Source organism: Ictalurus punctatus, chromosome 12 (genome assembly GCF_001660625.3).
Source record: "Ictalurus punctatus breed USDA103 chromosome 12, Coco_2.0, whole genome shotgun sequence".
Classification (NCBI taxonomy): domain Eukaryota; kingdom Metazoa; phylum Chordata; class Actinopteri; order Siluriformes; family Ictaluridae; genus Ictalurus; species Ictalurus punctatus.
In genome coordinates, this window is record NC_030427.2 from 14,431,257 (window position 1) to 14,448,710 (window position 17,454).

Sequence of the window (17,454 nt, forward strand, 5' to 3'; positions counted from 1 at the left end):
TCTTTCAAATATATACATTGATTAATGTCTATAATATAAAACGACTGGTTTTCACAAAACGTTCTCGATGCTACTCTTAGTGCCTGACCTAATGATTTAGCGTGAGGATGTGTTTTTGAGAGAGACTCCAAAGCTCGTCTATAAGACGCTCTCTAACGATAACGGCGTCTTGCTAAACCGAATAAAAAGAAGCGATTTATAAACTCGACAGTACATTCCAGATACTATAAGAGTGCAGTAGTCCATGCGGTTTATGAGAGTTGAAACTGATCGACGACGTCGACGTTTATATTAGCTATGTGTACGTTTACAAACACGCGAGGAGCACGAGTAGGCTAAAAACGTTTTTTTTTTTTTTTTTGGGGGGGGGTGTGTGTGTTTTTTTTTGGTGTGTGAATTCACAGGATTTGCACGAATACAAAATATCTCGCGTAAACGCTCGTACGAGCGATTCACGGATAAACCAGTTCGTATCCAGGTTAGCATTGCAACGTCCTTTTCGAAATCACTCATGGAACCAAAATACGGATCAATAAACGAGAACGAAGTGCAAACTAATAGGGTTCAAGCTTTCGCAAGGCAAGTGGAGCTGAACGCTATTACTATAACAGATAAGAAATGATGATGAGGATGACGAATTACAGAGACAGCTTTGCAGAGGTATGCTTTTATGTCAAAATTTGTAAAAAAAAAATAAATAAATAAAAATTTAAATTGATGACATGGCTCTTAGTAGTTTTCAGATTACCTCTTAAACAAAAAAAAATGTTGTTTTAATCACATTTCCATAATGGTTTTGTTTTCTTTAGGCTATAAATCTGACTTTTATCCAAAATCACAACTGATCAATAATCACAGAGCACACTTCTATTCTAGTGATTGATATTTCTTGATAATACACCAAAACTCAAATGTTTATTATTATTATTATTATTATTATTATTATTATAGATTTCTTTTTCTAGTCCACAATTCATTGCGACTCAAACCGTGTCTGTGTTATGAGGCGTCTCATCATATCCCTGACAGATGGACTGAATTTGTATATTATGTAGATGTGCGGTTTTCCCGAAAACACTGCAAACAATTTACTTCTCCTTTCGATTTCTTAAAAATGATCATACAATCAAAGTTTTTGTTTTTTTTAAAGAGTCAGAAACGACGAAACCCGGCGAGCTGACGTCACTTTGATTCCTTGAAGTGAAGCGGAATAAAACCTTTGAGAGGAGAGTCTCCTTCAATCTGCCGTCCGTAACTAACACACACACACACACACACACCGAGTCACACACTCACTCACTCAGACACACACACACACGCACCGAGAGAGACTCAATTACTGCCCAATTCCCCCTTCTTCATCATCTCCTGCTACGCCGGCCTCTCGCGCAACAAAAAAAGGGAAAAAAGAGAACCACCAAAAACCCCGTGATCTAAAAAGTATTCCTTCGAAGGACGAGGTGGATTTTTAAAAGCGTCGACAGGCTAAGTGTCCGAAAACTGACGGTAAGTTTAAAGTATTTAAAAAAGACTGAGAGAAAGATACGAGAAGCAGCTAGACGTGCTAATCGCGCGAGCGGTTATTTGTTACATGGTGTGTGTGTGTGTGTGTGTGTGTGTGTGTGTGTGTGTATGTATGTATGTGTGTGTGTGTGTGTGTGTGTGTAACTGTGTGTCTGTTAGGGTGTTAGTGTGTATCTTTAGCGACGGAGCTAACTCGACTTTCTTTCAACATGACCGCGTGCGTCCTTTTAAGCGTTAAAAAAAAACTTGTCGAAAAGAAAATGGCGAAACGACGGTTTAACGGTCATTTAAATAGTTTTTGATATTAAATATACCTAACAACGCAGGGCAACTTTACGAATTAGCAACAGCCGCCGCTGCCGTTGTTGTTGTTGTTAGGCGACGTTGGAAGTGACTTAGTGATAGTAGGAATCTGCCTTTTTGTGTCTGGATAACATGTTTGAGTGCTACAAGGTGCTTTTTTTTGACATTTGTATGATTTCTAGTCAGTTTTTTTTTAAAAAAAGGAAGAAAGGAGAATTGAAGTGAGCTGAACTGAATGGGAGCTGAACGACGCTACCTTTGGTCTCTTTAATGTCCGTCTCTCAGATGATGGCAAAGAAAAAAAGCTAACCGCTCTCCATTCAAAGATAACACAATTATACACTTTAGAGCTCGTTTTTGTGATACAAATAACCACGCTTTCGACTTTACATCGATTAAAAATCTCCTCTTGAAGGCGGTTGGGTTGGTGTGAGTCCGTGTGTGTGGGGGGGTTTCTCTCTCTCTCTCTCGCTCTCTCTCTCTCTCTTATCTTGGTCGCTTCCTTAAAGAGAAGCAGCTGCCGCCTGGCCGAGTTGTTGAAATTTATCCCCTTTGTGTATATTACAATATCCTCCATTTTTCCCCTGCCCTCTAAACAACAAGCCTCTCGCCATCTTGGTTTTAATTTTTGTTGTTGTTGAACTCCGTGGGATCTTTTTTTTTTTTTTTTAATTTGTTGGGGCGGGTGTTTAAAAACCACTTTAGGAAAAAAAAGTTTCTTTTTATTAAAGGAAACGTCTTAAAGTGGTGGTGGTGACGTCATAGCAAGTTTATGGGGGAAAAACCCCCCGACGATATTTCGACGTGCGAGTTTGTTTGTTTGTTTGTTTGTTTGTTTGTTTTTTGTTTCTATTTCGAATTTGTTGATGTATTTTTGTCTTTTCTTCTTTTTTTTTAAACAAGCGAATCACTTTGTGAGAGATCACATTTTTAATAACGAACAGGTGGACATTATGAATCGCACGAGCGTTACATTTTAACGTGTTTATTTAATTCTACCACCCCCCCCCACCTTTTTGCGTGATGATGTCATTTTGTAACAGACGTATTAAACGTTTTAACAGAATAATTAGCATAATTATTATAACAGCTTGTTATGTTTGACTGACTAAGCAAAACTATACAACTGTTCGGAATTCAATTATAAACAACTAAAGAACACAAAAAAACCCCTATTTATTAATTTTTTTAATATGTACTTGACTATATTTTAGTAATTATTTTGGTCTCTTTGCAATCAATGAGCCGCAGAATCAGGCTGTAATGGTTATTGGTTTTTTAAAAAAAGAAAAAGATGACATGACTTATATGATGAGTAAGAAGTACGAACGCAGATCTTTAATGCCGGGAAAGCACATGTTCCAGAACATTACTAGATAGGTTTAATATTTGATTAATTCATTTAAATAAAGAAATAAAGAAATAAATAAATGCCACGCTGAGTGTCGAAGCGGAGGCGATCAAGGTTATTGAAATGCTCTGATGATTCAGATCTGCATTTTTGTTGTTGTCATTTTTACTTTCCCGAGCTGTCTGTGTTATAAGGTGACTTGAATTCGAATGATGATGATGATGATGATGATGATGATGATGATTACGTTTTACCTTCAGGTTTTTGGTCAGAAAGCTGCAGTCTGACCAAAAGAGATAAGAATTAAGTATTATTTTACACTTTTTAATTTACATTCGCGCTCACGTGGAACCTTTTACGAGTCTTATCTCGTGTCATGATTACTTTATCTTCTAATTTGATTAGACTGATTGACGTACGTGCTTTGTTTATTTATGTTCCGTTCTCTTATTTTTATTTTGCTTTTTATAGCTCTGTTGAAGTTAGAAGGACGTTGAACAGGAAGTTGATGTGTCCTGGCCATGCTTTTTCGTTTTTTTCAAGACTTTGTGAACTTGAGGCTCGTAACGCTATCATATGATCAGCGCACGGGAACGTTCCTCCTTCATTAAAAACACAATCGTGTCACGGTGCTAGTCAGGGGTCACGGGATGGTACAGAGAACCCTAGAACACAAAAATAACAGAAAAAAGTGCTGTTTTAACAGAATTTGTGCATCAGATGTGAAGGTGAGCTGTTCGCTTTTCCATCTCTTTGTCTGCATGCGTGCTGCTGTGAAAGAAAGAAAGCAAAAAAAAAAGCTGTGAGTGCAGGGGAGCAGATGTTGAGGCAAACATCCTGACGCGATGCTTTCTCTTGTGGGAATGCCGCCTCTTCCTCCTCCTGCTCCTGATGCATCGACTTGACAGCTGCTTGATTTCATGGAACCGCTAAGAAGCCATTAGTGGTATCAGTGAATTGAAACGGAACAGTCTCACCCACTCTCCTCTTCCATTAGAAATGTGTCTATTGTTGGCTTTTTCTTTGGGGTTGCGTGTGTGTGTGTGTGTGTGTGTGTATGTGTATATGTGAGTGAGTGAGTGAGTGTGAGTGAGTGTGAGTGTGTGTCGCAGCTGAGCACACAGAAGAAGACCTCTAATACACTTGCTGTTTCCTTTACTGCGAATTAGGGAGAACAAATCTGTCAGGACCTGTTTGTGCTGTTGGGGTTTGAAGAGATCTCATACTGTGCTCTGTGAAGCACACCCAAAGCCACGAAATGTCTCAGGCTGTGGCGGACATTAAAAAAAAAAAAAGAAAGGGGGAAAAAAAACTGTCAGTCTCGCCTAAGAGTTGGAGTGTCTGCCTCGCACATTCAGAGCAGGATGTTGTTTTCCTGTCAGGATACGGATAAAGTTAGGCCTTTGCAAGAAAGAAGACGCCCTCACACCCCTCCAGCGTCTAGCTGGAATGTTTGCAGCAAACAAATCCTGGTTAGTAAGCTGATTAGAGCAGAAAAAAACCCACAAAAACACACAACGTAGGTCGTAGAAGTTGTGCGAATGCTAACTTCGTGCGGTTACGGCGTAAACAATCCAATATGCATGGTAATCTAATCCTGGAGTGGCGATAAGAGGAGTCTGTTAGGAAAGATCTGCACTGAGAAAGCCGTTGAACCGCCCGGCTGTGTGTGTGTGTGTGTGTGTGTGTGTGTGTGTGTGTGTGTGTTTGATAGCCCGAGTCACCACACGCAGATGAGGTTCTTGTAACTTGTAGAGAACGACGAACAAACACGCCCGAGTGTAGCAAACGACTTAAGAACCTCAACGGACCAAACACGGTTACGCCATGTGGCGAGGCCCACCTTGGCACACGGTCCTCACGACAGATTTAAGGCACGGAAACCAAAAATTAGGCCAAGCCGAGTGAGTTGTGCTCGACAGAGCAAGAACTGATCAGAAGAGACGGGTGAGAGCACGGCGCTGCTGGGCTTTTTCCTTTTTCCTTGCACACACACGTTGAGCGGTCGGTGTAAACAACTGAACCGATCTTAACGATCCCTCGATCGCATCAGTTATACAGTATGTATAATAGTTTTAGGGTCATGTATGGAGTAAAGCATTATACCGGAAAATAATTGACGTGGGGTCTTGGGATGAAGCGGCGTTTCTAATAACAGCACATCCTGAAGCGTTTAATTCACCTTGTACTACAAAAATGTACCAATAATTATCAATGTTTTAAATGAATGAACACTTTTTATCCGTTTACAGCTACGTTTAATGATGTGGAAGGTCCACAGATGCTTTCTCTTACATTATAGCAGCTGTAAGCAGTCGTTATTTCACTGCTTTTTTCTTTCTCGCAAAGTTAATTTAAAAAAAAAAAACGCAGTTTACCAAGAAACTGCAAAAAAAAAAAAAAGACTAATTGAAGTCATTGAAGTCTTGAAGATGTCGGAAAACTTCATGTTCGAATTTTTCCTCTGACACTGGAGACTCCTTCCACGAATGTTAACGCCTCCAGAAAACGTCACGCATGTTAACGCCATACATAACATATCAGTGATCAATTATCCGCGTTTATTCGCCGGCACACGTGTAATCAGTTTATTATTAGGCGAAAATGACGTGACGCGTCCAACTCTGCGAACGAGCTTGTTACTACGGAAACGATAACGTATCAGAACATGTGCCGCGATAGGAAGTTATTGGGCACCTTTTCAGCAATCCAGAATGTGACAGTATTTCTAGTTTGCTCAGCTGAGGAGGATGTCGAAGGAGCCTTTATGCAAGATGAACACGCATTCGTTTATTATAAGCGCGGTATAACGATGACGGACAGACCTTCCGGCCGTGCAGGAGAGCCGTCACATGTCGTTATAGCGACCTCCCAATAAAATCCAGCCGATAACCCGATGGCAGGTCAGCGAGTCGTTTGTATGTATATACACATTTCTGCGCTTTCTGTTCACCGGTCCTTCCTTTTAAAGCTGCTTATCCATGCAGATATGGATGCGGGTGTAGATGTGCGCCGTTCCCCAAACACATCTGCAGTCTTGCAGGGTCGTGTTTACTTTTCCGGCGCTCGGGTTATTGTAAGGACTCGAGCAAGTCACAAGCGGGTTCGATAATTGCGGCGTGAACCGAGCTCCTCGTTACCTTCACGTCCGTAGTAACGAGGACCAGAGGTACAGCAGAAACCCCGCCCTCGCTAAACGTCCTTTTTGCGCACAATCACAGACTCATTTTTGGTTTGTTTTGTTTTTGGAGAGGGGGGAAAAAACAAAACAACCAGAGCGATGCGCAAGGGCCCGACTTTCAGTTGCAGGCAATTAGCTGCTTTCTAGCCCCGGCGTCCCCTGGGCTTCTATTTATCATTCAATGTGAGAATCTCCTTGACGAAACCCAAGGTTATTTTTGTGTAGGCAGCCTGGGTTCTTGTTTGTTTCACAGACAAGGTGAAAAGGTTGATTCTTCCCCGAAGAAAACGGCAGGAGAGCTAAACGAGCAGCACGTACGCCGCAGTAACGTCTCTCTCGTTTCCTTTTCCTTTTTTCTTCTTCTTCTTTTTTCCCCCCCTTTGCCTTTTTTTTTTTTGGAGGAAGTTTTGCATTTGTGCACAGCGAGCCTTGTTTGTCTCTTTTCGTGTCGAGCTCAAGTCCTCACCACCTTTCATCCGCTTTTTTTCTTCTTCTCGCGCTATCTCGTTAATCAGTGATGCTGATCTCATACTTTCTGGTCAGTGCACACACACTTGCACGTTGACACACAAGCCAGTCCTTCTACTTTTATCCGCTGTCTATTTTTTGTTCTCGCTCTCGCTCTCTTTCCCCTACCTTTCCTAAATGAGGCTTGGAGGAGTGCTTTGACTTTTTGTTTTGGTGCTCTCGCGTCTCTCCGGTGCCGTTTGTCCTCCCATCATATTGCTCATGCGCCGGGCCACGCCGCTCACACACTCCAGAGTCCCTGCTGAGATAATGGAGCCCGAGCTGGAAATGCCAGTAGTTTGGCCTATTTGTTCGCCTGCTTATCGCTATACTTGCATCCCGAGCAGAAATAGCAGAGGATCGCAGGAACGGCGTCTCCTCTTGTGTGCAGGGAAGTGTGGGGGGGGGACAGAGCGAAGAGGAAGAGAAATGAGATGGGAATTTTTTTTTTTTTTTTTTCGCTGGCGCTTTTTAGATGAGCAGAATTTACTGCACTGAGACAGCTGTCTGCAGGACATGCAGTATTTGACCCCCTCCTTTCCCGCTACTCCCTCAACTCTCTCTCTCTCACACACACACACACACACACACACACACACACGGAGAGATGCTCGAAGACACTCCGAGATTGTGCTTGTACAGCCCCCTCTTATTTATTGATCCAGCTGCATTTAAAATCTGGTCACTGCTGCCACAAAAGGCTTTTCGTTTTAGCTGCGCTGGCAGAGAGCGCCTCAGCCGGGATTTCTATTTATTTATTTATTTATTTAATAAATATTGTTGATTTTCAGGCATAAAAATGACCGCGAACGAAGAGAACAACGCACGGAGAATCTTTCCAAGCGTACACCGCGTGTAGAAACACAGTTCGTGTCACGCTTTGATGATGCAGGATATAAGAAGGAAGTATGTTCATGTCCCACATGGGATTCGAGTGAAATTAGATCCATAGACATGAAACACTACAGTGTTCTGTTTGCTGTTTTGCTCCATTAGTTAGAGATATTACGACACGTTCTTACAACTTACAAAAAGCACTTCCTGTAAATATAACTACGAGGTTACTCTTCCCCATTGACTTACGCTGATACGTGCGAGAAGCCAAACGCTATAGGAAAATGGTCGACGACAGGGTGGGGGTGATGGAGCACACTCACTGCTACCAGCCCAAAGTCGATTATCTTCCAGTAATCAGTCCGTACTGGAGGTTGTTCGTGATTGTTCAAGCCAAAAATGCTTGTTTTTACAGAAAACCGCTTGAATTGGCGAAAGTGCAATCGCACAGTAGCCGCACTCATGTTCGATGCACGTGAATGGAAGAGCGCTTTGGCTGAACATTGACGTCACATGACGTTTCTTCGCCCAAATCTGCGGAAAATCTCGCGTTTTCTGGATTTTGCGTTCATGTCTGCGATCGCAAAATCCCGGAGGGACAGTTTTACGTTCTTGTGAGGTTAATAAGACAAAAACCCCAAAGAACACAGCTTACAGAGAAACCGCAAAAGAGAGTAAACTGCTTCGATGGTGAAAAAGTTACAGATTCGAGTTCCCGCTGAAACGGGAGACTCCTTCCGTGGACGTTAACGCCTCTTTACAGAAAACGTCAACATATCGACGATTAATTATCCATTTTTATTCGTAGACACGACACATGTTTCATCAGTTTATCATTAGGCGAAGATTACGCAGCGTGTCCGCCGTCCCAACCCCCTGCGAATGAGCTTGTTACTATGGAAACGGTAACGTATCAGAACAAGCGCATTAACAAAACATATGAACGTGTGTTGTGGTACAGGAAATGAATCGACACCTTTTGACCAATCAGAATCCAGAACAAGTTAAACGGCAGCGGTTTGCCGCCGGTCACGATTTTTTTAATTAGTAGAAAAATGATTTTATCCGATTATAGTCGCATATTTAACGTTCAACGAGTTTCTTTTTCTCGAAGCGCGTCATGTAACCGACAAACCGCGAAGCATAAACTCGTCTGTCCTGAAGATGTCGTAAAAAAAATGATTACGTTATAGCAGAAACTGGAGTCTCCTTTCATAAATGTTGCATAAACGCTTCCTTACAGAACGTAGCAAAGTCTCATTACAATCAAGAGTTCAGCCGGTTGAGGCGGATCAGATCTGATCAGAGAATCAGGAGTGGAGAAGAGATTCTTGATAACGAAGCGTTTGTCTGCAGTCTTAAGCATACATCCGAGGTACGCAGCCGTGATGTTGTACGGTCTACGGAAGGGAATAATTTACAGTAAATATTCATCTGACATGTATGTCTCGTTGCACTAATTACACTCAAATCAGTAAACATAGTACAAGACATATATTGGAGTTATAAAATGTAAATGGAGTTAAGGAAAATTCAGTAGTACACTGAATAATACACTGCTGTAAACAATCATATAAACAAACGCTCCTGCCGTATCGGAACAAAAACACGAGCGCGGCTAGTGATGACTTAGCGGATTAGTTTGGCAAATTACGATGGAAATAAACAGTAAAACTGAACAATATAAACATTGGAAATGACCGAATCACCTGCCTGACACATACTAATACGATATTATCTATGTAAGAATTAATAGCCATCTTATTCCGATGTGCGACACTAATAAAGGAACGTGCAGGAAACCATAACCAATCATTAGTTCCTAGGACAGGCTTTCTGACGCAGAACGCTTCCCCATATCATTATCGATAACACACGTTAAAAAAAAAAAATCCGTTTAAGTGGTGCGTCCGCCATATTGCGTACGTTGATGCTGTAACAGCGGGACGACAACGTAGCCGCGACCCAGTCGCACAAATCAGCCAAAACCAATTCATTTCTCGTCAGACGTGGAGTCAGCAGCGTTTCTCTCAGATCTCGGGTCAATTCTAATCCGCGTAATTGTTATTAATGAGACGAGAGTTTTATAACAGGAGCTGTCGTTACGCGTAAGGAACGATCGTTGCTTTTGTTGAACGTGAATCATGCAAAAATCACGCGCACAGCACAAAGCGTGTCTCGAGTTCAGCCACACGCAGCACTAAAGAAGAGTGTATTTTTAGGTAGAACATGGCTAACCTGAGGTAAAACCCAAGCTGCGGAGAGTAAACACACGTCGTGCGGATTAGCACGGGCCCGAGCGAGCTCGTTTCAGCGCTGCACTTTAAACAAAAGATGTCCAGATTGACGGGTGGGATTAGGGGCCTGTAATCCAGGCTTGTTTCTGGAGGCCACACATACCGGATTAGGCTGTGGGTTTCAGACATTGCAGAGTTATCACCACACACACGCGCACACACACACACACACACACACACAAATAACTGATCATGTTGTCCGTGACGTCTGAGAATTATTCAGCGCTGTGGTTTAGGCCACAGAACCGAAAAAAGCACAAAGGATGCTGTTTGTGTGATGGGTGTGTGTAGGTGTGTGTGTGTGTGTGTGTGTTTGTGTGTGTGTGTTTTATATACTCGGTCGGTTTCATCACTACCGCCTGAAGTGAAGATCTGTGCAGTGCGTTGCTGTGCAAAACTCAGGTGTAAAACTTCTCTCTGTTCTTCTTCTTCTTCTTCCTCCCGCTTTCCTTTTCTCTTTCGCTCGATAAATAGATCTTTAGCTGTGGAACTTGTCTGTAACTCGAGAGCTGTCTATGACTAAGATTCACAAGATAACAGGAAGAGCTTTTAAAAGGGAAAAGTTCAGGAATGGGGGGGCGGGGGAGGGGGGGGGGTGAAATCTATTTAGCACAATTTCTCTTTCACCCCAAATGTAGTTTGGTGTTCGACGTTTGCTTTTGCTTTTTCTTCCTTCCGTTCCTTTTTATTATTATTTATTTTATTTATTTTATAAGCTCCACAGCATTCTTAGCTGATTTAGCTGAAGGCAGCTCATCGAGAAAGGGTTTTCAGACTTTTATGGCGTTCCTTTACGTGCTCTAGTCTGGTATTGGTTAAAAGCGAAAAAAGTCAACGGAGCTAGTGATGTTTGAATTCAAACATTCAAAACAGACGTCTCATCAGTTCTCATCAGATCAGAGTTCACGGTAACGTGAGGCTACAGCGCTGTTTAGTCACGCCAGTCGCGTATTCGTGAAGAATCTCAGGCAGCCGGGTTAAAGTTACGTGTATGATGTTACTAGCGTGTAATAGAGCTAGGGCTCGGCGATTATATATCGATTATAATACCGACATCGTGATAAATGATGATAAACTTTCCTGAGAACCCCCCCCCCCATTTTGGTTACATTTACAAAGCCAACTTTCGCATTTCATCGAACTGCTGCTGACGCTGCATCACAGGGCTGTGGAACACACGCAGTGTGTGGGCTATATGCTGTCATCCACCTACACGAGCCCACAGATACTTTTGATTGGCTGAGGTAGGGAGAGAGAGAGAGAGACAGCGAGAGAGGGAGGGTACATGCCCCTCCCATCCAGATGTTGCTCTCTTGACTCCCTGCTACTGTATTGTTATTGGGATTGGAATTCGCTTGGAATGATGTTCTAGGTGGTCTCAGTGCTTCCGGTTTGATCCTGAGCTCAGGTTACCGTCTGTGTGACGGTGTGGGTTTTCACCCGGTTCTCTAAATCGCCCTCACGTGTGAATGTGTGTGCAAGGAATAATGGCATTCTGTCCAGGGTTGCATTCTCGCACACGATATTCCCAGATCCAAGACCACCGATACCGAAGACGAACGAGCGAATGTCAGAAGGCACATAAGGCCCGTTCGGATGGTATTAGATTATTGTGAGGAGCACCGCTTGTCGTTGAGCTTCGTGTGGAGTTCCTATCCATAATTAAAGTCGTCGCAGGAGGTGTAAGAAGTGCAACCTGATCTGCACAGGTGTAAAAAAAAAACACCCCACAAACATGCCGTACTCTCAGGTACACTCACGTGTTTGTGTGCGATCTTGCGTGCGTGAGGATGGAAACATGCCGCGTTGATGCGGATTAGCACGGAGCAGGCTAATTTAAGCATGCCGCAGGAGCAGCAGCGTCTTTCAGGAACGTCAGGAGCTCATCTCATCCGGCTCAGGGGAGGAGAGCATCTATCCATCCATCCATCCATCACTCAGTCAGTCACTCGATCACTTTCAGGACACATGTCACAGTCTCGTCACGCCGTGCTCCAGCTCAATACTGCCTTACAGCAACAACACGCTGCTTCTCTTCTGCAACAGCACCTCAAAACTAGATTTTTTGTCTTACAGCAGGAGTTCTCCAAAAGTTTAGGACCCCAAAGGGATATCGACGTGAACTTTCTGTGACCCCAAGCCGTGTGCCGTGTCCACCCTGGACGCGTGTATTCAGCTCCGTACACCTTCCAGTATAGCGTCAGCGCTAATGATGTATCGTGCGGCTCCAACAGGAACACATCAGAACCTTAATGCTTTTAATAGAGAGGAAATCACAGTGCCGCGATTCCTCCCCTCTCCTCTTCCTTTCAGTGTAATAACGCCGACCTTTAGTTTCACGGTGCTCTTAATATTACCAAATATGCCATTTATTTTCCATACTTTAGTAATTTGGTGCTTTGTAAACCAACCTGGGGTTTGAGAAATAATTCATCATTTGTGTTCAGCACCGTTCTAAGGTCACGTTCTCACTATTATTCAGTTCGCCGAGCCTCTGAGACGCCGAAGCTTTCGGCTCGTTTTCCCGTTTGATCCGCAGTTTCAAGGACCGGAGGTGCTTTAAGATGTGCAGAGGAAAAATTTTTTTAGGTTGTTTTCAGAGACGTGAAGCTGCTCTACCGACGCGAAGCGTAGTTCAGATCATCACTGCTGCCTTTCTCACCCATTAGTCAGAGCGAAATTGATACTTCTGCTTCGTTTGCCGTTTGGTTTGGTTTCCCACCGCAATTTAAACCAAGATAACAACAACAACAACGACAAAAAAACATTGTTTGACGATTGTATAAGGATGTCTTTTGGCTCAGTTTAGCATTTTTCCAGCCCGAAAGCACACGGCAGGTTCGATTCACTTCCCGAGTCGATTCCGGATCGAGCGACTTTCTCGTTCGACTTCGACTGGAACGCTCTCGGACCTCGGCGTGACCTCTGTGTTCTCACCGCCAGAAAGAAGCGCGAGGGTGAGAACACACCAAGGTGGGATGTTAAAAGTTTCGTTTTCAGCTTTTCAGCTCTTTAGTTGACGTGGCAGCGAATGCAAGCTTCAGACCGTAAGTGCGTGAAGGAAACGTTTAAGCCGTAAAGTTTATTAACACTTTATTAGTAAACGTTCTACCGTTTAGGATTTCTTTTTTCCCTTCAGATAAATATATGCTTGGGTGAACAGTGCTGCAAAACAACATGTATAAGAATCAACAAGAGTATATTAAAGAGTCAGAATTTCAGACCAGAATGATACTCGTGAACATGTGAAAAAGCAAATAAAATCATAACCAAGAAAACCCACCATGAAAAGCTTTGGGATTTGGACGAGCACATGAACGAGTGGTGAAAACGAGCAAGACGTGATGATAGTACACCATGAGCTTCTTTGCAGGTCGTGCTTACGCTTGCGTTTTCCCCCCACAGTCAGAACCGTTTGAGTGTAGAGTTCGGGACAATCGGTGAAGCGTGAACGCCGGTTTCGAAAGCGCTCCCTGGTCCTTGGAAGCGATCCCTATGCTATACACGGTATGCCAAGTCACACGATTGGTTCAATTTGTTGCGCTACTTCCCGTTTCGACTTTTGTGGTGCTGGGAAAAGAATCGTCGTCGTGCGTACACAAAAGTGTGACGTGTAGGATTGTGCGCGGATTGAGTCGCGGTTCGGAAGGAATTATTCTACCGGAACGGGGTTTTTTTTAGCCCCGCCCCCAGAATCGATCATGAGTATGGAGCAAGTGTGAAAACGTCCTTACGCTGCATCGACTAAAGCTAGGTAGAACGTTTCCGAGAGCTTCGCGTGTTCGTCGAATGCTGCGTCAGGTTAGGATTCGCGCTACACTCTAGAGGGAGCGCGTTGTCTCAGTGCAGGGTCGTGACCTCCTGCCCTACAGCGTGCCAACACCTCGGCTCGGGTCTGAACGCCGTAGCGGTCTCACACCGACGCTAAAACGCTGGATTTTCCTTCGAAATAGCACTCCGGTACTTTGAAACGACAGACACGAACGCACAGAAGCCCGAGAAGACCAACACTCATCGATCACAGCTGCTTATAGAGTTCAGCCCCCCGAGGACGGCGTCGTCCCAGCGTTCAGTGTTTGCTTCGAGGCTGTTCGTTTTTAAAAAGAGGGGGATTTCTCGCCATGGTAACTGCAAGGGTGATGGAGGCATGGATTGCCTTGATGACAGACGAAAGATTCAGTCTCCTGTGTGTGTGTGTGTGTGTGTGTGTGAGGCACGACAGCTGCGTAGGCAGCAGGGTTGACCTTCACACGGTGAAATCTCAAGGCCTGTTTGGTTACACGGAGCTCTAATGCTCCTCGCTCCGGACCGGACAGACGAAGACTGACGCTAAAGCCTCCATCACATCTACAGCGTACGTGTATTCACGACAGAACATTTAGATTCATAGCTTCATTCCGAAGTAAGGAAGAGACATGTCGATCCGTGCTGTTGTAGGAAAATGACCGACAGCAGATTTCCAGGTTCCAACGTTGATGATTATTTTCCCAGTCGCTCTCTCGCCAGCCTCTGTTGTTGTTGTTTTCGTTTTTGTTTTTTTACCACAGAACCCTCCCACCCCAGCAGATTGTCACGTTACATGTCCCGAAGATGTTGGAAAACTCTCAGCTTTACCTCTGACACTGGAGACTCCTTCCATAAATGTTAACGTTAAACGTGTCCTTTCAGAAAACCTCACCGTATCAACGGCGTCTCTAATCCGTTTATGCAGAGCGTCCGCCGTACAAGTCCCTGTGAACGAGCTGTTACCATAGAAACGAGCTAGCACATTAATATCTACTGTCAGAGCTGCTGTTCTAGAAAATAAATCAACACCTCCTGACCAATCAGAATCCAATTGGATGGATGGAGATGATGTTGAAAAATGCTGAGGTTTTCCCATAATTGAAAGGATATGTTGCTGAGTATTATTGAACCGTGTGTGTGTGTGTGTGTGTGTGTGTGTGTGTGTGTGTGTGTGTGTGTGGGGCTCCCTGGCCCAGTTTTCCAGGCTCGTTCCCTCAGCCGGAAAACCTTAAGTGAGTCCTTCATTATCTAGTTTATTTGTTTGCTGTGATGTGTTTCACATTCGGGTTTGTGCGTGAAACGTGTTCCAGATGTTGCGCAGAGGCAGGCGGCTGTCCGCGCCGGTGTTTGTGCTTTTTTGTTTAAAGGGGGGTGGGGGGGGTGGGGGTGGGGGGGTACAAATGGCTCTCACATGTGGAGCCACCGCTGTGGATCCTCTTTCTCGTGCTTTCTCTCCTCCCCTGCTTGCATCTGGTGTTCATTTTCGCAAGAACTTCAAAGGTAAGGGGGGGGGGGGTGAAGACACGGAAATGAGAGGAATATTAATCCAGCCGCGTCGTCCCGGCTCGGGGTGCTGCCTCCTCTCCCACACGTGTGCAGAAAAATCGCCGCCGTGGCACCGCGTTCATCCTTCATTCATCCGAGGACAGAGTGTGTGTGTGTGTGTGTGAGGGTGAGGGTGTTTGAGAGAACAAGACTAGAAGAGAGAGGGGGAGAGACGTGTGTGTGTGCGTGTGTGTGTGTGTCACCTCTCTCCTGTTAGCGTGTGAGTGATGAGCCGCAGAACAGGCGTCTGAGGCCGGAGCTGCTCTCAGATGGGGCTAATTATCTGGTGGCCATTTTAGAGTAAGTGTTTACAGAGATGAGAAATGGCTGGATCCTCTTGTAAGGCCCCCTTTTCTCCTTCTCACACGCTCCTCCGGCCTCCGACTAAACGATGAAAGAAGATAATCATAGGTCTAAGAATCAACAGGAACAACAACCAAAAAAAACCCCAAACAACCTGACTGTGTTTGTATGTTTGACGGATATCAGGAACGCACATTTTTGCTTCTCGCTTGCAGCTGAGGTGAGAAGAGACAGGCCTGCAGGCCTCGAGACCCAGTCGAGACAGAAAGAAAGAGGAAGCTTCAGGAGCGGTCGGCTTTGTGCAGCGGAATAATCTGAGGAGGAGATGAATCACTGCTGTTTTGGAGTTGGGTTTCCTGCACCGGGACGCTTGAATTGTCAGGACTTGCCTGTTTTTCTCCAAAGGCTTCGGTAAGATGGCTGCCTCGAGCCTCCCTGAAGAATCACCTGACTTTGACATGTGCACGCGCTTCCGACGTACGCGTGCGCGAGCACCGTTTGCCTTCTGGCCAACAGCTTCGTCATTTCATCTAAATTCCCTTCCCTCGGGCCACAGAAATGAAAAACATCCCGTCGGGTCGCTTTTTCTGACGGAGATGGAAATGGAGGAAAGTGAACTCTGCGTGTGTCTCGGAAGGAGAAGGCGTGAGAGGCTGTAATCAACCCTCCGTGTGTACGTTCAGCATGCATAGGATGATCGGCGTGGCTCATGCGCCTGCCATTATCTCCGCATCAGAGCTGTCATTACGGCCGGCGTCGCTGTAATCCCCTCAGCAGCATCAGCAACAGCAGTGCTACGGACGTCCTCGGTGTCCGTTTGGCTCGTGCGGTCCTCTCGTAGGCTCGCCGTTTGTGCTTTTTGTGTTCGTCTGTCTGTTTTTTTGTTTTTTTAGATCCACAATATCGCAGACATAACATGTGAGGCCAGTATAGTGTGGTGTTGTCCCCCACCCCACGTATAATAATCTTCACCGTTTGACCACAAAGCCCAGAGATGTTTCGAAACTGAAGCACTTCCTCCAGCCATGGGGCTTTCTTCATATTTAACCAGTTTCATTTCCCTCGTGGTTTTTTTTTTTTTTTTTCATTGCGTCCACTAAACTGAATTTACCTGCAGGTGGACTTGTCTGAACGTGTAGCCGGACATAAACATCTGATTTTTTTTAAAAAGGGGGGGGGGGGGGGGGCTTGAGCAGACATGGCACTCGAGGGAACGAAAAATGGTCTAAAAGGGGTCTAGTGTAGTAACACTCCTGTGTGTGGGGGCAGGTTTATTCCATTTTTTTGCCCCAAGGCTTTGCGAATGCATTTAGTCATCCAGAGTTTTATCATCCTTCATCATCTTTACGCAGCGCAGAGTCGTAGACAAGGGCTTACGATCGGTCAGGTAGTAAACAATGCATTTTATTAGCGCTTGTGCGGTTTTTTTTGTGTGTTTTTTTTTGGTGCAGTATTTAATTGAATCGTCCTTTTTGCTGTATGTAAAATAAAAAAATTTAAAAATAGCTTTCTGATGCAGGTCTCGAACCAGCAATGCTGAAAATCTGATTTGTGACAATATACAAGTAAATGGAAATTGGATTGACGTGATTTAGCCAGTGTAAAGCAGTGCAAAGAACCAAAAGTCCAGGCAGAGACCGCTGAGAGAGTGTGAGAGAGAGTGAGTGTGAGTGAGTGTGTGAGAGAGAGAGAGAGTGTGTGAGAGAGAGAGAGTGTGTGAGTGAGAGAGAGAGTGTGTGAGTGAGAGAGAGAGAGTGTGTGTGAGAGAGAGTGTGTGTGAGAGAGAGTGTGTGAGTGAGAGAGAGAGTGTGTGAGTGAGAGAG

The 17,454-nt window shown here is 44.5% G+C and overlaps 1 protein-coding gene across 14 annotated transcripts in view; it reads left to right on the forward strand.

Annotated features, from left to right (window-relative positions):
* Positions 1-1,203: 1,203 nt before the first annotated feature.
* baz2ba (bromodomain adjacent to zinc finger domain, 2Ba) overlaps positions 1,204-17,454 on the forward strand; it is a 99,775-nt gene continuing 83,524 nt past the window's right edge. For 9 of the 14 annotated variants that reach the window (XM_017481703.3, XM_017481706.3, XM_017481707.3 and 6 more), the window contains exon 1: positions 1,205-1,506. The gene's annotated coding sequence lies outside the window, so the exon portion shown is untranslated. Of the gene's footprint in view, positions 1,507-17,454 lie in introns of all 14 variants that reach the window. The other 5 variants (XM_017481710.3, XM_017481705.3, XM_053684646.1 and 2 more) reach the window with 2 other exon arrangements.